Below are 20,801 nucleotides of genomic sequence, written 5' to 3' on the forward strand. Positions count from 1 at the left end.
AAAAAGTTTTTGCCCACAAACAAAAAAAATACATTGATACATTTTTATTGCTGGAGAAAATATATAATTGACTGGATTGAACTGTAAAATTTGAAGATCACCCCATCTCTCCTGATTCCTGTTTGAGCAAATTTTTTTTCTTTATGAAATAACAATTATAAAGTACTTTTACTAATATGTCTGCAATACTCCTTTTTGCCTCCTAGACATTTTTGAATAAATTGACAACTGGCTATTATCATCCCCCTCTTGTCAAAGGGGTGTGTCCTTACAAAGTATGATACTGGAAGCATATGCAGTGTAGGGACATACCTCCAACTTGTAAGACCCAAATGTCAATATGTCCATACATTTATAAGAAGAGTAACAGAGTAATGAGCACAATATTTCACTTTCTAGAACAGACATTTATATTTTAGAGCGGCTCTTTCAGACTTGCAACAATCTTGGAACCTTTGGAGAGTCGGAACAATTGCAACAACTGCAGATTTACACTTGAGGGACTGTATTGCTGTATTGGTCGAGCTATTTTAATTGTGAAACTTTAGTGATATATTGTGGGACCGCTTTGGTTTGTTCGTGTGCATTCTTTCCTGAAATCCTCTATGTTGTGGTTATGAAAATTATGGTTGCTTTAATTTACGTTTTTTGCATTTCTTGCCTATTTCACTCCCTTTCCTTGTCCCAATTCCCCATAGTTCTTCCGTACTAAGTCATTCAAAGTTCTTTGTCACCCTGTAGCAAAGACAACAATCTCTAAGGTTTTCATAGAAGATTCATAGTCAACCTCTACGATATGAACGCCCCATACTGTAATTGTACCCACCTTAGCTAACAGAATGCTTGCTCTGCTGACAGTCATCTTTCCTGACATCCATACACAAACCATTTGGCTAAATGTCCACATGCTTTCAATGGGGAAAGTGAAGTAAGCTGCTAGAAACCTCTGGCTGTGGGTTATATCTCAGAGAAACAAAAGGATCACATAATATTCCTTATTCATTAGAAGAAGGGTCCCTCACCACCACCAGAGCTGCTACAACCCCCAACTTACTGTCACCTTCCATATGTAAACTGTAAGCCTGAAACGGCACAGCCCTCTCCCACTCTGTGCTAGTCTGTCATCGTTAGTTTGTTCATTGTAATTTATCGTATTTTTTGGAGTATAAGACGCACCGGACCATAAGACGCACCCCGAATTTTGGGGTGGAAAATAGGAAAAAAAATATTTTTATAAGATGGGGGTTCATCTTATAGTCTGAATCTTACCTAGGGGGGCAGTGGAGCGGGGGTCACAGGAGGCAGGGTCCTTCAGGAAGCCGGCGGAAGTGGAGGAATGCTGCGGACCCTTGATGCGAGAAGCCGGTGCTCCAGCAGCGGGAAGTTTCGGTGAAGCAGGATTGCAGGGCCCTCCATTCCCTCCCTCAGGAACCCGGCGGCTGCAGCAGAAGAGGTGAGATGCTGCGGGACAGGGTCTGGTTGGAGGCCGGTGCCTGGGGCTGGGGTTTGGTGCCTGGCGCTGGGGGCCTGGTGCCAGGCGCAGGGGGCATGATACCGGGACCGGTGTCTTGCTGTGAGCGACGTGGCAGAGCGGAGTGACCGGCTTCTGGTGCCATCTTTTTGCAGCTGTGATCTACAGGAAAATGGCCGCTGGCGTGGCAGAGCGCATGCGTCGGCTCCGGCAGCCATTTTCCAGTAGATCACAGCTTAAGGAACATTGCCGCGGCCACCGGAAAGCCGCTCACAGCTTTATACCGGCCCCGGTACCCAGCCAGATACCGGTCTGCCTCACCTCTTCTTCTGCTGCCACCGCCGCCTTCCTGATGGAGGGAGGGAACGAAGGGCCGTGTGATCACGCTCTACCACCACCGCACCACCAGTAAGTTACGTTCGGACCATAAGATGCACCCCCCATTTTCCTCCCAAATTTGGGGGGGAAAAAGTGCGTCTTATGGTCCGAAAAGTACGGTATATTTGTATTTTTTTACAAGTAAAACAGTTCATTTTCCCAGGGATGGTTAGATGGTTATTCTGCTGAAAGGTTATTTCTGCAACATGGAGAACTAAGGTCACCCTCCATGTGCATGTTATGTTACTGGTTTACTCTGCTGCATTATGGGCCTTTTTAAATTAGCACACAAGGTGAAAGAATGCCAAAATGATCACGTGCCGACAAAATGATCACACGATCACATCAAATGCTGACTTCTCCATTAAAAGTACGTCCATTTACAATCTCCCAGGGGTGGAGAGTGTAGCGCCGGCGTCCCTGCCCTCTGCTAGGCAGGGACGCTGTTCCCCTCACCTCTCTGCTCCGTGCTCGGCGTCCTCCTCCCGCTCTGCTGGCAGCGCGCGCTCCTTCCCGGCCACTGTGCTTAGGGCGCGCGCGCGCGCTCTCCCTCCCTCTTAAAGGGGCCGCGCGCGCCGTCCTAAGGAGTCCCCGGCCAATGGCCGGAGGACTTCACCATATATAAGGCACCTCCTCCAAAATGGAGGTGCCCGAGCAATGTTGTTGCACTGTTCACTACTCTGCTTCAGCCCTCAGGTCCCGTTGCCAGTTACCTGCCAGTTTACCTGCCAGATTCCTGCCTGATTACTTGCTACCTGCCTGCTAGTCTGAGGTCCGACGGTCTGCCTTACTAATCCTGTCAGTCTGTCTAAGGACCAGCCTGCCCGCTCACCTGGGAGCGCACATCAGCTACCTGGTTGCTTGCCTGTGGTCCGACGGTCTGCCTTCCTACTCCTGTCAGTCTGTCTATGGACCAGCTCGCCCGCTCACCTGGGAGCGCTCATCTGCTACCTGTCTGCTAGCCTACCTGGAGGCTCCGCCGTCACGTGCTGTGACCACCCGCCTGTCCAGAGACTTCTGCCCGCTCACCTGGGAGCGCTCATCTGCCGCCTGTTGGTCTTCCTGGAGGCTCCGCCGTCACATGCTGTGACCACCCGTTCATCCAGAGACTCTCGCCTGCTCACCTGGGAGCTCACGTCTATCATCAGCCGCCACAGGTCGTACCAACCCTTTACCTAGAGACTGCCCCGGTCACTTGCCGTGACCACCAGCCCGTTCATCCAGAGACTGCCTCGGTCACTTGCCGTGACCTCCAGCCCGTTCACTCAGAGACTGTCCCGTTCACCTGCTGAGACTTCCAGCCCGTCTTCCCTGGTCGCCACCCGCTCCCTTACAAGGACCGCCCCCTTGTATAGTAGCTCAGAGGTTCCGCCTCCCAGACCCGTTACAGAGAGACATTAATACCCACTGGATGATACAACCGTACATCTGGAGGCCAGGCGGAGACAACTGTATTTTGGGTCAGAGTGCGATCCGACAAAACACCGAATCACACTCAGACCAATGTTATTCTATGGGGCTGTGTACATGTCTGATTTTTTCCTCGAACAGAAACTATCTGAGGAAAAAATCGCTGCATGCCCAAGTTTAATCCGATATTCAGATCGCACTTGGCCATGCAAGTCAATGAGACTGTGGAAACCATCGGGTGAAATCTGAGTGCAGTCTGATTTCCAAGGTCTGACAGAATGGAGAAGATGGAGAATTTTTTGCTCCTTATCTGAGAGAATAGGATCAGACTATGCTCATACACTGATTAAACGCTGATCAGAGTGTCATTTGCATAACTGACCCGTTTCTCGCGGATGAGAGTAGCTACAGTCATCTGCACCACCTGTCCTTATTAGGAACACTTGATGTCAATTCATCAAAAGTGGGAGAAAGCTTGATTTCAATGGGGTGCAAAGTTTTGGAAAATAGATATAGTAAAATTTAAATAAAAAAAGCAAAATAAAACAAAAAAAAATAAACAATCAAATCCTGAGAATTAGTACCAACACTCAATAGAAATCACTACCCCTTACACTCCATGGTGCTCAGCAATGATACGTAGAAAATCCAGGAGATCGTTGCAAAACATATATTAAGAGATGAATTGTGGCTCGCAACAATATGTTAAAATTCAGCAAACTTTATTCTAAAGGCATTAAAATACAGCGAGGAAGCATGCTGATACTCTAAATACTTGAACAACAGCTGAGTTAAAGGGATTGTCCACTACTAGGACAACCCCTTCTTAAACTAAATGTTTGGCCGCGATAAAATAAAAACACCTATACTCCCCTCCTGTGCCAGCTCCATTCCAACGGTGTCGGCACTCGCGGTCTTAGTTTAAGAAGGGGTTGTCCTAGTAGTGGAAAATCCCTTTAAGCCTGATATGTGTTTACCACCTTACTTCCTGGAATAAAGTTTACTGAATTTTAACGTATTGGTGATTCCTGTAATTCATCTCTTAATAAATGTTTTGCAAAAAAATAAACACAAACATAAAAACAACAAAACTCTAGGACCCAAGCTTGCTAGCAGAGACTCCGTGCAAGTTCACATAGCCCAAAGATCATGGGAGAACATGGGTAGGATGCGCTCGGCCGCCTCTCCTCACGGGATGCAAAGCAGTTTCCTCTTTAGGGATTATAGAGCTTCGAAATTTTTATACATGTAAAAAGATGAATATAATCTCCTTCCAGCTAAAATATAATAATAAAAAAAAATAGAAGTCGATAGGATTGCCGTTTTAAGATCTTCAAAAGAGAAAAGAAATGCGAGTAAATTCCTGGCAGTGCATATCATTCGAAGCTCAGGAGTAGACCAGGATCTTCACCATTGATATTCCGAAGCTTCCGCTTGCTGCCCTGTTGTAACCTCCAGAGCAATCGGCACATTTCTGCTACATATGCTGTTGCATCTCACTAGACTCAAAGGCCAGAGCATCTTTTATCTCCTCTTATTAATGCTGCTCATCACATCCCTGCTTCCTTGCCTTGCACAAATGAACAGAGAGGTGAGAGTTCACTGTTGGTATACAATGGAGCTGCCCTTACAACCACAGAAATTCATTTTTCTTCCAGTGTGAGAAAATCGGAAGGACAAGAGTTCAATCATTATGTCAGTGTTCAATCATTAATGTGAAAGATTCCTTGAAGGGAATTCAGCTTTCCTGAACATTTCCACATCTTAAAAACAGGATTGTGCTTTGGGAAATTAACTAGTACATGAAATCCTCATCTTGCTATGTGTTCTGCATTGTAAATCTGCTGTGACTCAATCATTCCATTGCTCAGTATATAGAACACTCATTATCAATGACCCACTGCACACATACAGTTATATGAAAAAGTTTGGGCACCCCTATTAATCTTAAGCTTAATGTTTTAGAAAAATTGGTGTTTTGCAACAGCTATCTCAGTTTGATATATGTAATAACTGTTGGACACAGTAATGTTTCTGCCTTGAAATGAGGTTTATTGTACTAACAGAAAATGTGCAATCTGCATTCAAACAAAATTTGACAGGTGCATAAGTATGGGCACCTCACCAGAAAAGTGACATTAATATTTAGTAGATCCTCCTTTTGCAAAAATAACAGCTTCTAGTCGCTTCCTGTAGCTTTTAATGATTTCCTGGATCCTGGATGAAGGTATTTTTGACCATTCCTCTTTACAAAACAATTCCAGTTCAGTTAAGTTTGATGGTCGCCGAGCATGGACAGCCCTCTTCAAATGATCCCACAGATGTTCAATGATATTCAGGTCTGGGGACTGGGATGGCCATTCCAGAACATTGTAATTGTTCCTCTGCATGAATGCCTGAGTAGATTTGGAGTGGTGTTTTGGATCATTGTCTTGCTGAAAGATCCATCCCCTGCGTAACTTCAACTTTATCACTGATTCTTGAACATTATTGTCAAGAATCTGCTGATACTGAGTGGAATCCATGCGTCCCGCAACTTTAACAAGACTCCCGGTGCCGGCATTGGCCACACAGCCCCAAAGCATGATGGAACCTCCACCAAATTTTACTGTGGGTAGCAAGTGTTTTTCTTGGAATGCTGTGTTTTTTTGCCGCCATGCATAATGCCTTTTTGTATGACCAAACAACTCAATCTTGGTTTCATCAGTCTACAGGACCTTCTTCCAAAAAGAAATTGGCTTCTCCAAATGTGCTTTTGCATACCTCAGCCGACTCTGTTTGTGGCGTGCTTGCAGAAACGGCTTCTTTCGCATCACTCTCCCATACAGCTTCTCCTTGTGCAAAGTGCGTTGTATAGTTGACCGATGCACAGTGACACCATCTGCAGCAAGTTGATGCTGCAGCTCTCTGGGGCTGGTCTGAGGATTGACCTTAACTGATCTTATCATTCTTCTTCTCTGCCTTTCTGATGTTTTTCTTGGCCTGCCACTTCTGGCCTTAACAAGAACTGTCCCTGTGTTCTTCCATTTCCTTACTATGTTCCTCACAGTGGAAACTGAAAGGTTAAATCTCTGAGACAGCTTTTTGTATCCTTCCCCTGAACAACTATGTTGAATATTCTTTGTTTTCAGATCATTTGACAGTTGTTTTGAGGAGCCCATGATGCCACTCTTCAGAGGAGATTCAAACAGGAGAACAACTTGCAAGTGGCCACTTTAAATAGCTTTTCTCATGATTGCATACACGTGGCTATGAAGTTCAAAGCTCAATGAGGTTACAAAACCAAAAAAGTGCTTTAGTATGTCAGTAAAAAGTAGGTAGGAGTAATTAAAACAAGAAAATGATAAGGGTGGCCATACTTATGCACCTGTCAAATTTTGTTTGAATGCAGATTGCACATTTTCTGTTAGTACAATAAACCTCATTTCAAGGCAGAAACATTACTGTGTCCAACAGTTATTACATATATCAAACTGAAATAGCTGTTGCAAAAACACCAATTTTTATAAAACAATAAGCTTAAGATTAATAGGGGTGCCCAAACTTTTTCATATGACTGTATGTGCAAATAATCAGATTTTCTAGGAAAATAAACTTGTTTTTTAATATTGTAATACATACGGATTGTCCACGACTAGACAACCCTTTCTCAACAGCTCTACTGCCCATTATAAAATAATAAAACCGCATACTTCCCTCCCCAAACCAGCCCTGTTCCTGGTGGTGATGTGACTTCCGCTCTAATGGAATACTGAAGATTACATTATATCACGTGACTGCCGTGGGACACAGCCATCGATAAGTTTGCAGTTTTATGACTGTAATGGCCAGTGGATTTGGTAAGAAGGGACTGAATAAGTTTGAACAACCTTTTAGGTAAAATTCTATATTGGAGCCAAAAAAAATTATAGGATGAAAGGGCTCCCATAGTGGTGCCATTTTTTGCATTTCTTGCCTATGTCACTCCCTTTCCTTGTCCCAATTCCCCATAGTTCTTCCGTACTAAGTCATTCAAAGTTCTTTGTCACCCTGTAGCAAAGACAACAATCTCTAAGGTTTTCATAGAAGATTCATAGTCAACCTCTACGATATGAACGCCCCATACTGTAATTGTACCCACCTTAGCTAGCAGAATGCTTGCTCTGCTGACAGTCATCTTTCCTGACATCCATACACAAACCATTTGGCTAAATGTCCACATGCTTTCAATGGGGAAAGTGAAGTAAGATGCTAGAAACCTCTGGCTGTGGGTTATATCTCAGAGAAACAAAAGGATCACATAATATTCCTTATTCATTAGAAGAAGGGTCCCTCACCACCACCAGAGCTGCTACAACCCCCAACTTACTGTCACCTTCCATATGTAAACTGTAAGCCTGAAACGGCACAGCCCTCTCCCACTCTGTGCTAGTCTGTAATCGTTAGTTTGTTCATTGTAATTTATCGTATTTTTTGGAGTATAAAACGCACCGGACCATAAGACGCACCCCGAATTTTGGGGTGGAAAATAGGAATAAAAATATTTTTATAAGATGGGGGTTCATCTTATAGTCTGAATCTTACCTAGGGGGGCAGTGGAGCGGGGGTCACAGGAGGCAGGGTCCTTCAGGAAGCCGGCGGAAGTGGAGGAATGCTGCGGACCCTTGATGCGAGAAGCTGGTGCTCCAGCAGCGGGGAGTTTCGGTGAAGAAGGATTTCAGGGCCCTCCATTCCCTCCCTCAGGAACCCGGCGGCTGCAGCAGAAGAGGTGAGATGCTGCGGGCCGGTGCCTGGCTGGGGGCCGGTGCCTGGGGTTTGGTGCCTGGCACTGGGGGCCTGGTGCCAGGCGCAGGGGGCATGATACCGGGACCGGTGTCTTGCTGTGAGCGGCGTGGCAGAGAGGAGTGACCGGCTTCCGGTGCCATCTTTTTGCAGCTGTGATCTACAGGAAAATGGCCGCTGGCGTGGCAGAGCGCATGTGTCGGCTCCGGCAGCCATTTTCCAGTAGATCACAGCTTAAGGAACATTGCCGCGGCCACCGGAAAGTCGCTCACAGCTTTACACCGGCCCCGGTACCCAGCCAGATACAAGTCTGCCTCACCTCTTCTTCTGCTGCCACCGCCGCCTTCCTGATGGAGGGAGGGAACGAAGGGCCGTGTGATCACGCTCTACCACCACCGCACCACCAGTAAGTTACGTTCGGACCATAAGATGCACCCCCCATTTTCCTCCCAAATTTGGGGGGGGGAAAGTGCGTCTTATTGTCCGAAAAGTACGGTATATTTGTATTTTGTATGTAACCCCTTTTCATGTACAGCACCATGGAATCAATGGTGCGTTAAAAATAAATAATAATAATGAACAATGACACTAAGCATGCCTCCAAATCAAGTAAAGAATGGCTTCTCCAGAAGAAGATCAACGTTTTGGAGTGGCAAAGCCAGAGTCCGGAGCAGAATCCAATTGAAAATCTGTGGGTTGACCTGAAGAGTGCTGCACATAGGAGATGCCGTCACAATCTTACAGATTTGGGGCAGTACTGCAGGGAAGAGTGGGCAAAGACTGCCAATTCTAGAAGTATCATGCTGATAGACTCCTACCCAAAATGATTAAAAGCTGTCATAAATTCAAAGGGCACATCAATAAAGTATTAGTTTAAGGCTGTGCGTATATTTATGCAAACACATTATTTTAGTTTTTTTTTTCTTTTGTCTTTTTCCAGCCAAAAAGAATTCAGTTTTATTTCTCAATTAAATTGTACAGATTATGGGTAAAATTAAAAGTGGAACATCGCTGAAATTATTCTTCATAGGCTATGTGCCCACGATGCAGAAATGCTCAGGATTTTTTCCTGAGCGTTTCTGCATCTCCCTGGCAGAAAAAAATGCATGCGGATTGACAAGCGCTTTCCAAGCGATTAGCATCACTTGGAAAGTGCTTGTGACAACTAGGTCATACTATATAAATCCATGCAAACTGCATGGATTTATATAGTGTAACCCGAGAGAGTGGTAAAAATAAAAAAATAAATATATACTTACCCTCCGATGGCCCGCGCTGGCTTGTTTCGCTTGGTACCGGCTGCCGGCAGCAGTGGATTGAAAGACCTGCCGACGTCAGCGTCGCGTGACCCGTCACATGACTCTGATGTCAGCGCAGGTCCTTCAAACCACTGCAAAGTGCCAGGAAGCCAGGAGGAGCGCTGCGCGGCCGCCGGAAGGTAAATATACATTTATTTTTTATTTTATTCTTTTTTTACAGATTTTTTAATGGTACCTGGGTGTGGATGAGACTCTCCTCTCCTCTACACCCGGGTACCATCCGAACATTAAAACGCTTGGATTCCGCATCTACATATACAGTGATGCGTAATCCATGCGGTCTAATGCAAGTCAATGGCGGCGAAGACGCAGCACTTCCGCAAAATAATTGGTAGTGCTGCGTTTTTTTCCGCAATGATAATCCGCAGCGGAAATTTCCGCAGCATGTGCACAGCACATGCAGATTATCATTGGGGAACATTGCAGACCTTCTACCATGCGTTTTTAATGCGTTTCTACAGCGTTTCCGCAGCTGCAAAAACGCTGCAGAAACGCATTAAAAACGCATCGTGGGCACACAGCCTTAATATGATTTTTTTACATGACAAAAATCTAGCATTTTAACTGGGGTGCGTAGACTTTTTATATCCACTGTGACTTTTTGAATCTTCTCTTATATGTGGACTTTGGATATTAAGCACCACCATTGGATATAAATGAGCCTTTTGCCACTGCTATTAATATTGAAGCTGAAGAGATCATGGAGGGAGTGCAAACAATTTTTATATGGAATGGGACTTTAAGTTAACTTTACCCGATTTCATCTGCTTTAATTTTTTTGTTTGACAATGTGGGAGTGGGCTTCCTATCCAGATGTTTTAACCCAATTCATAATTAGCAACTTTTCAAAGTGTTACAATATTTTTCTGCAATTGTACCCTATTATCCTATTGCAGTACAAACTCTGTCTCATTTCATTTTTACACAGTAGAAGACTTTAACACATCTAAACTTTTTTTGGAATTGGGGTTGTACATTTACATTTAGCCAAGCTGAACATATATGTTTATAGTGGAATCAGAAATAACGTGCAATGTTTTTAAAGGACCTTGTGACTTAGATTTAAGAGGGTGTAAAAAAGTAAAAGACAAAAAAAGCTTTTTTGACTTTGAACAAAATTCATAAACCCATGTGTGCCATTTTGAACAAATTTGGTGCAAAAATGGCATTGAATATCATAAAACAAAGAAAGAAAAGTCACTTAAAAAATGCAGATGATGTATCAGGGCCTATACGTTTCGATTAGTCAACATTTTCTGCTTACTGTCTGTCACTTAACATTTTTTTCTACATCCAGATATGTCAAAACTATCCATATCTTTTCTAAATAAAATTAGTGTAGGCTGTGTTCGTGTTCCAGGGATTTCCTTTATCAAGCCTTGTACCAATGTTATGGACATGATTAGTCACACAGATTTCCATCCTTTCAACGTTGACAAGAACAAGACATTCACAGATTGGAAAGAGAGATCTTGATACAAGTATATTATAAAATTAAGGCGCTTTCAAATTTCACAATGATTAAAGGGGTGGTCCGAAGGCAAAGCACTTTTCCCTATCTATTCAGTCCCATAATCTAAGTTCTAATAAACTTGCTTTAACAATTCCATACTGTTCCCTAACTAAACTATCTAACTACTTTTGTATTGTTTTTCTCTACTTCCTGTTTGATGACGATTCGTTTCAGTATCCACAGTGCATGCTGGGATATTCGAACAAGACGTCATCAGAGCAGGGAGCAGAGGTTGCGGTCACTGTCACAGCCCATGCCCCTCCCTTAAACGAAGCATCATCAGGTGGCAGAAACTGTGGTCACTGCCACAATGATGATGCTTAGTTTCAGGGAGGGGTAAGGGCTATAACAATGACCACAGCATTTTCCCCCTGCTCTGATGACGTTTTGTTTGAGTATCCCAGCATGCAGTGTGGATACTCAAACTAATAATCATCAGACAGGAAGTAGAGAAAAAAAATACAAAAGTAGTTAGGTATTGTATTTAAGGAAAGGTAGGGATTTGTTAAAGCAAGTATATTAGAAAATAGCTTAGATTATGGGAGTAAATAGATACGAAACATTGTTTTGCCTTCGGACCACCCATTTAAGCTTTTGCTTCAGTTTAGGATATACATATACAGTACAGACCAAAAGTTTGGACACACCTTCTCATTTGAAGATTTTTCTGTATTTTCATGACTATGAAAATTGTACATTCACACTGAAGGCATCAAAACTATGAATTAACACATGTGGAATTATATACTTAACAAAAAAGTGTGAAACAACTGAAAATATGTCTTATATTCTAGGTTCTTCAAAGTAGCCACCTTTTGCTTTGATGACTGCTTTGCACACTCTTGGCATTCTCTTGATGAGCTTCAAGAGGTAGTCACCGGAATGGTCTTCCAACAATCTTGAAGGAGTTCCCAGAGATGCTTAGCACTTGTTGGCCCTTTTGCCTTCACTCTGCGGTCCAGCTCACGCCAAACCATCTCAGATTTCCACTGGTCTAATGTCCATTCCTTGTGTTTTTTAGCCCAAACAAGTCTCTTCTGCTTGTTGCCTGTCCTTAGCAGTGGTTTCCTATCAGCTATTTTACCATGAAGGCCTGCTGCACAAAGTCTCCTCTTAACAGTTGTTGTAGAGATGTATCTGCTGCTAGAACTCTGTGTGGCATTGACCTGGTCTCTAATCTGAGCTGCTGTTAACCTGCGATTTCTGAGGCTGGTGACTCGGATAAACTTATCCTCAGAAGCAGAGGTGACTCTTGGTCTTCCTTTCCTGGGGCGATCCTCATGTGAGCCAGTTTCTTTGCAGCGCTTGATGGTTTTTGCAACTGCACTTGGGAACACTTTCAAATTTTTCCCAATTTTTCAAACTGACTGACCTTCATTTCTTAAAGTAATGATGGCCACTCGTTTTTCTATACTTAGAATTTGTATTATGGCAAGAAAAAAGCAGCTAACTGTCTATTCAGTAGGACTATCAGCTGTGTATCCACCAGACTTCTGCACAACACAACTGATGGTCCCAACCCCATTTATAAGGCAAGAAATCCCACTTATTAAACCTGACAGGGCATACTTGTGAAGTGAAAACCATTTCCGGTGACTACCTCTCGAAGCTCATCAAGAGAATACCAAGAGTGTGCAAAGCAGTCATCAAAGCAAAAGGTGGCTACTTTGAAGAACCTAGAATATAAGACATATTATCAGCTGTTTCACACTTTTTGGTTAAGTATATAATTCCACATGTGTTAATTCATACTTCTGATGCCTTCAGTGTGAATGAACAATTTTCATAGTCATGAAAATGCAGAAAAATCTTTAAAAAAGAAGGTGTGTCCAAACTTTTGGTCTGTACTGTATATTATATATATATATATATATATATATATATACACACACACACACAAAATTCTATACACTCACAAACAGAACATTAAAGAGTTCAATGACAATCACAGATTTATTATATATTTAATAACAGGGCTAATGTTGTAATGTATTATTAAATCAATAAAGGCTATAATTAAAATGTTAATACTCTGTCAATCTAGAAACAAAATTGACAACTTCTAGCTACTTTGATTTTGCTGCTTAGAAAGAAGTGTGCAGCCAAGTTATAATTATGTGAATGACAGTTGAAATTAGCTAAATGACACTTCACATTACCAAACAGAAGGTGATTTAGTATCTATAGTTTTGTACAATTAGCACACAAGTGCAACAAGAAATGATTGAGTCTACTGGAAAAAAGAAAATAAAGGTGTTAAAGAGGACCTTTCACCAAATTTTTCCTGTTAAACTGGACACATGATATAATACTGGCTGTAGAGCGGAATAAATCCTTTTTATTTATATTTAATTTCGTCTCTTTATTGTAGAGATATTAGCAATTTGGCACCTAATGAGCTAATGTAAGTTAAGTCCATGAGGGTGTTATCAGATAGTTTTCACTGGAGGGGTGTACTTTTTCTCCCTGTATGAGGATGACCAATCATAAGCAGGCAGCAACACACTGGAGAAGAAAAAACATGCCTGCACAATACCTTAGAGCAGGTTTCTCAGTGAGTGAGATGTAATAACAAACAGCCCTGAACTCTTGGTCTATCATCCTCCATGATTAAAAAGTGCTGGGAATAGAGCACAGACGACTAACAACTTTCAGATAAATTGCCAGCAGTCTGTGTGTGGGGAGGGGAAGCACAGCTGAGTTTAGCTGTGTCATATTACAAACAGTTCTATCAGCTTCCCTGTTCTCCAAGGATTGGCATCTATGCAGTGTTGCCCCACATACTGTCTATCCAGAAATGTGTCAATAAACAAACTTAGGTCTGTTGTGTTCACAAAAACTTGTAATCAAGTTGCAGTGAGATCAGGTTGTCTGTCATTACAGCTCACACAGGAGTAGCCCAGAACAGATAAGCCACCTCTGTGTACCACATATGATAGCCTGCTCTGCTTATTTAATTAGCTTATGTGACAAGTGTTAATCACCTGTGCTCCTTCTAATCATGTATGCGGTTACATCAGATGAGGGCTATCTGTCATACATCTCTCACACTGATTAACCTGCTCTAATCTTTTGTGGGGACGTGTTCTTCTTTCTCCAGTGTGTTGCTGACTTAATATGATTGGTCAGGGTCATACAGGGAGATGTACACGACCCCAGTGAAATCTATCTGATAACACCCACTTAAAAAACATTAAATCATTGAAAAATACTTCAATTGTTAATATCTCCGCAATGTAGAGGCAAAAGAAAACAAACAAACAAAAAAGCATTCCATTACATTCTGCAGCCACTATTACATTGTGTGTCTAGTTCAACATCTCAAAAATTTGGTGAAAGGTCCTTTTTAAGTCATTAAGTAAAATGTATATCTGAAAATAACATCCAGAAATCGTCATCATCATGTTCATATGATAGCCACACTAAACTTAAAGAGATTGCACACTTTATTTTAACAAATGTGTTGAAGACATGATTTTGTGGCACTTACTAATATATATACTGCTCAAAAAATAAAGGGACCACTTAAACAACAGAATATAACGCCAAGTAAATCAAACTTCTGTGAAATCAAACTGTCCACTTAGGAAGCAACACTGATTGACAATCAATTTCACATGCTGTTGTGCAAATGGAATAGACAATAGATGGAAATTATTGCAATTATCAAGACACACTCAATATAGGAGTGGTTCTGCAGGTGGGGACCACAGACCACATCTCAGTACCAATGCTTTCTGGCTTATAATTTGGTCACTTTTCAATGTTGGTTGTGCTTTCACACTTGTGGTAGCATGAGACGAACTCTACAACCCACAGAAGTTGCTCAGGTAGTGCAGCTCATGCAGGATGGCACATCAATGCGAGCTGTGGCAACAAGGTTTGCTGTGTCTGTCAGCGTAGTGTCCAGATGCTGGAGGCGCAACCAGGAGACAGGCCAGTACACCAGGAGACATGGAGGGGGCCGTAGGAGGGCAACAACCCAGCAGCAGGACCGCTATCTCCGCCTTTGTGCAAGGAGGAACAGGAGGAACACTGCCAGAGCCCTGCAAAATGACCTCCAGCAGGCCACAAATGTGCATGTGTCTGCACAAACGGTTAGAAACCGACTCCATGAGGGTGGTATGAGGGCCAGACGTCCACAGATGGGGGTTGTGCTCACAGCCCAGCACTGTGCAGGACGCTTGGCAATTGCCACAGAAAACCAGGATTGGCAAAGTCGGCACTGGCGCCCTGTGCTCTTCACAGATGAAAGCAGGTTCACACTGAGCACATGTGACAGACGTGACAGAGTCTGGAGACGCCGTGGAGAGCGATCTGCTGCTTGCAACATCCTTCAGCATGACCGGTTTGGCAGTGGGTCAGTAATGGTGTGGGGTGGCATTTCTTTGGAGGGCCGCACAGCCCTCCATGTGCTCGACAGAGGTAGCCAGACTGCCATTAGGTACCGAGATAAGATCCTCAGACCCCTTGTGAGACCATATGCTGGTGCGGTTGGCCCTGCTTTCCTCCTAATACAGGACAATGCCAGACCTCATGTGGCTGGAGTGTGTCAGCAGTTCCTGCAAGATGAAGGCATTGAAGCTATGGACTGGCCCGCCCGTTCCCCAGACCTGAATCCGATTGAGCACATCTGGGACATTACGTCTCGCTCCATCCACCAACGTCATGTTGCACCACAGACTGTCCAGGAGTTGGCGGATGCTTTATTCCAGGTCTGGGAGGAGATCCCACAGGAGACCATCCGCAACCTCATCAGGAGCATGCCCAGGCGTTGTAGGGAGGTCATACAGGCACGTGGAGGCCACACACAATACTGAGCCTCATTTTGACTTGTTTTAAGGACATTACATCAAAGTTGGATCAGCCTGTAGTGTGTTTTTCCACTTTAATTTTGGGGGTGACTCCAAATCCAGGCCTCCATTGGTTAATAAATTTGATTTCCATTGATGATTTTTGTGTGATTTTGTTGTCAGCACATTCAACTTTGTACAGAACAAAGTACTCAATGAGAATATTTCATTCATTCAGATCTAGGATGTGTTGAGTGTCCCCTTTATTTTTCTGAGCAGTGTACATTTGACAGGTTCTTCTCCATTGCAAAACATTAGACACTGTTATTGCACCATCTTCACAAAGCCCCTGTTTTCAAAAAGACAGATTCTGAAGGGGCAAGTGACCAGACCTGTCCATCAGCCTCCTGCATTTGAAAAACAGCTTTCACATGTCCAGGGTTTTTCAATTGGAAGAGGCTGAAGGACAGGTCTGGTAACTTGCCCCTTCAGAAACTGTCATTTTGAGAAAATAAGAGCCATCTAGTCTGTGAACAAGGCTGTACACTAACAAATGCAAGAGAAGAACCTGCAATACTTATATAGTAAGTGCTACTAAGTCATGTCCCCAACACATTTGGTAAAATAAAGATAAATAGGTCAACACATTAAGCTAGCCATACATTTCAGATATTTATTATTTCTCCCTCCACTATAATTATACATGCTCAACTTGGCAAAATTTGAATGTACAATCTAACTTCAAAAGAGTTGAGACACTGTTTAAAATGTAAATACAAGAATGAAATGATATGGATATCTCTTATAGCCATATTTTTTTCACAACAGAACATAGATCACATATCAGAAGATAAGGGCAAGGCCGCTTTCCATTTAAATTGATGTCAGCAACACATCTCAAAAAAGTTGTGACAGGGCCATGTCTACAGTGGGTACGGAAAGTATTCAGACCCTTTTTAATTTTTCACTCTTTGTTTCATTGCAGCCATTTGATAAATTCTAAAAAGTTCATTTTTTTCTCATTAAAGTACACTCTGTACCCCATCTTGACTGAAAAAAAACAGAAATGTAGAAATTTTTGCAAATTTATTAAAAAAGAAAAACTGAAATATCACATGGTCATAAGTATTTAGACCCTTTGCTCAGTATTGAGTAGAAGCACTCTTTTAAGCTAGTGCAGCCATGAGTCTTTTTGGGAATGAAGCAACAAGTTTTTCACACCTGGATTTGGGGATCCTCTGCCATTCTTCCTTGCAGATCTTCTTCAGTTCCATCAGGTTGGATAGTGAACGTTGGTGGACAGCCATTTTCAGGTCTTTCCAGAGATGCTCAATTGGGTTTAGGTCAGGGCTCTGGCTGGGCCAGTCAAGAATGGTCACAGTGTTGTTCCAAAGCCACTCCTTTGTTATTTTAGCTGTTTTCTTAGGGTCATTGTCTTGTTGGAAGGTGAACCTTTGGCTAAGTCTGAGATCCAGAGCACTCTGGAAGAGGTTTTCATCTAGGATATCTCTGTACTTGGCTCGTTCATGTTTCCTTCAATTACAACAAGTCGTCCTGTCACTGCAGCTGAAAAACACCCCCATAGCATGATGATGCCACCACCATGTTTCACTGTTGGGATTGTATTGGGCAGGTGATGAGCAGTGCCTGTTTTTTTTCCACACATATCGCTTAGAATTATCACCAAAAAGTTCTATCTTCGTCTCATCAGACCACAGAATCTTATTTCTCATAGTCTGGGAGTCCTTCATGTGTTTTTGAGCAAACACTATTCGGGCTTTCATATGTATTGCACTGAGGAAAGGCTTCCGTCGGGCCACTCTGCCATAAAGGCCTGACTGGTGGAAGGCTACAGTGATAGTTGACTTTGCGGAACTTTCTCCCATCTCCCTACTGCATCTCTGGAGCTCAGCCACAGTGATCTTGGGGTTCTTCTTTACCTCTCTCACCAAGGCTCTTCTCCTACGATTGCTCAGTTTGGCTGGACGGCCAGGTCTAGGAAGACTTCTGGTGGTCCCAAACTTCTTCCATTTAAGGATTATGGAGGCCACTGTGCTCTTAGGAACCCTGAGTAATGCAGAAATTCTTTTGTAACCTTGGCCAGATCTGTGCCTTGCCACAATTCTGTCTCTGAGCTCCTTGGGCAGTTCCTTTGAGCTCATGAGTCTCATTTGGTCTGACATGCACTGTGAGCTATGACGTCTTATATAGACAGGTATATTCCTTTCCAAATCAAATCCTATCAGTTTAATATAACACAGCTGGACTCCAATGATGGAGTAGAACCATCTCAAGGAGGATCACAAGGAAATGGACAGCATGTGACTTAAACATGAGTGTCTGAGCAAAGGGTCTGAATATTTATGACCATGTGATATTTCAGGTTTTCTTTTTTAATAAATTTGCAAAAATTTCTACATTTCTGTTTTTTTTTCAGTCAAGATGGGGTGCAGAGTGTACTTTAATGAGAAAAAAATGAATTTTTTAGAATTTACCAAATGGCTGCAATGAAACAAAGAGTGAAAATTTCAAAGGGGTCTGAATACTTTCCGTACCCACTGTACCATTGTGTAGCATCCATCCTTCTTTTACAACAGTCTGTAAACATCTGGGAAGTGAAGAGACCAATGTTTTCTATTAGGTTACGGTATTGGGTCAGTATTAATTTTTTTATCATTGGTATTTCAGGCTTGATAAAGGCCTATTATGGCTGAAACGTTGCATCATTTACCACATTGTCGTATCCTGGCTATGTGATTTTAGGGATGAAATAAACGCTACACTTTATCCCTATATAAATTCTGGTGACTCGGATTTTTGGAATCTTCACTGCTTTGGACCTTGTGGGGGGGTCACGCTGAGTCTGCATGGAGCTAGTTTACCTTTCAAGATGTATAAGCTGCCCATGCCATAGGCACTAATACAACCCCATACCATCAGAGATGCAGCTGCTTTTGAACGGTGTGCTGATAACAAGCTGGATGGTCCCTCTCCTCATGATTCCCCAGGAAAAGGCATCAGTGGTTTCCATAAAGAGTTTTAAATTTTGATTTATCACAAATCAGTTTTCCATTTTGCCTCAGTCCATTTTAAATGAGTTTTGTCCTAGAGAAGACAGCAGCCTTTCAGGATTTGGTTGATATATTGTTTCTTCTTTGCACGGTAGAAATGTAACTGGAATTTGTAATTTGCACAGGAAAAATGATTTCTGGAAGTAATATCTTGAGCCCATGCAGTGATTTGCATGACTGAATCATGCCCATTTTTAATGCAGTACCACCTGAGGGCCCATAGCTCACAAGCATCCAATATTGACTGTCGATATTGTCCTTTGTGCACATGGATTTCTCCAGAATCTCTGAATCTTTTGATGGCATCATGTACTGTAAATGGTGGGATCTTCAAAGTCTTTGCAATTTTGTGTTGAAGAGCATTTTTTTTTAATTGTTCCCTCTTTCTTAGAAGCAGCTGTTCAGATTGATGAACCTACCTCTGGCCATGTTTGCCTCTGAGAGACTTTGCCTCTCTAAGGCTATATGCACACGATGCATTTTTGATGCGTTAAAACCGCTGCGGAAACGCTGCAAAAACGCTTGTTAATAGGTCTGCCAGCTATAGCAATGCTAATCCCGATGTGCTGTGCACATGGTGCGTAAATTTCCGCTCAGGATTAGGATTGCGGAAAAAAACGCAGCATGACCATTATGCCCAGTTTCTAGAGCGTTTGCTGCCCAATGACTTTAATTGAAACACAGCAAATCCGCAGGTCTAATATTAATACCTGCAGATTTGCTGCGTTTCAATTAAAGCCAATGAGCGGGAAACGCTGCGGAAACGTGGTGCGGGTGGTACCCAGGTCAGGAGGACTACAACTCCTCTCATAAGACCGACGCTCCCGCTGATAACAGCAAGAACGGCGTGGCTGAGGGAGAAGTAGTTCTCCTCAGCAGAGCCCGGAACAATCGGCAGTTAAAAAAAGAAAAAAAAAGTAAAAATTAAAAAAAAACAAAAAAGTTATACTCACCTGTCCGGTGGCCCCCAGCGATGCTCTCTCCCCAGCGGTATACTGCAAGGAGTGCGCTCGCTCCCCGCAGTATACTGTGCTTCCAGGACCTGTGGTCACGTGACCTCACCCTGGGAACATTCTGAAGAATGTTCCCAGGGTGATGGTGGTGAGAGCTCACCAGGGCTTATCAGCCGATGAACCCCAGTGACCTCCTGCACAGCAATGGACACTGATCAGTATACACTGCTGTCTTCCACAGCAGTGACATCAGTAATTACTGATGTCACTGCTGTAGAAGTGACCCAGATCGCCGTGTGACAATCGCTGGCGATACGTGGACTGCGTCATTGACCGCGGACAGGTGAGGAATATGGTTGTTTGTTATTTTAGTTTTTTCAGAAGATGGATGGCTTTGCGGACCAGTACAATATATATACAGTACAGACCAAAAGTTTGGACACACCTTCTCATTTAAAGATTTTTCTGTATTTTCTTGACTATGAAAATTGTACATTCACACTGAAGGCATCAAAACTATGAATTAACACATGTGGAATTATATAGTTAACAAAAAAGTGTGAAACAACTGAAAATATGTCTTATATTCTAGGTTCTTCAAAGTAGCCACCTTTTGCTTTGATGACTGCTTTGCACACTCTTGGCATTCTCTTGATGAGCTTCAAAAGGTAGTCACCGGAAATGGTCTTCCAACAATCTTGAAGGAGTTCCCAGAGATGCTTAGCACTTGTTGGCCCTTTTGCCTTCACTCTGCGGTCCAGCTCAACCCAAACCATCTCAATTGGGTTCAGGTCTGGTGACTGTGGAGGCCAGGTCATCTGGTGTAGCACCCCATCACTCTCCTTCTTGGTCAAATAGCCCCTACACAGCCTGGAGGTGTGTTTTAGGTCATTGTCCTGTTGAAAAATAAATGATGGTCCAACTAAACGCAAACCGGATGGAATAGCATGCCGTTGCAAGATGCTGTGGTAGCCATGCTGGTTCAGTATGCCTTAAATTTTGAATAAATCCCCAACAGTGTCACCAGCAAAGCACCCCCACACCATCACACATCCTCCTCCATGCTTTACGGTGGGAACCAGGCATGTAGAGTCTATCCGTTCACCTTTTCTGCGTCGCACAAAGACACGGT

The 20,801-nt window shown here is 43.0% G+C and overlaps 1 protein-coding gene across 1 annotated transcript in view; it reads right to left on the reverse strand.

Annotated features, from left to right (window-relative positions):
• Positions 1-20,801, reverse strand: part of TBCK (TBC1 domain containing kinase) — a 396,446-nt gene that overhangs the window by 177,863 nt on the left and 197,782 nt on the right. The window lies entirely within an intron of this gene.

The sequence above is a fragment of the Phyllobates terribilis genome, unplaced genomic scaffold (assembly GCF_046119375.1).
Source record: "Phyllobates terribilis strain yellow unplaced genomic scaffold, ASM4611937v1 Scaffold_1__5_contigs__length_1240528914, whole genome shotgun sequence".
NCBI classification, from domain to species: domain Eukaryota; kingdom Metazoa; phylum Chordata; class Amphibia; order Anura; family Dendrobatidae; genus Phyllobates; species Phyllobates terribilis.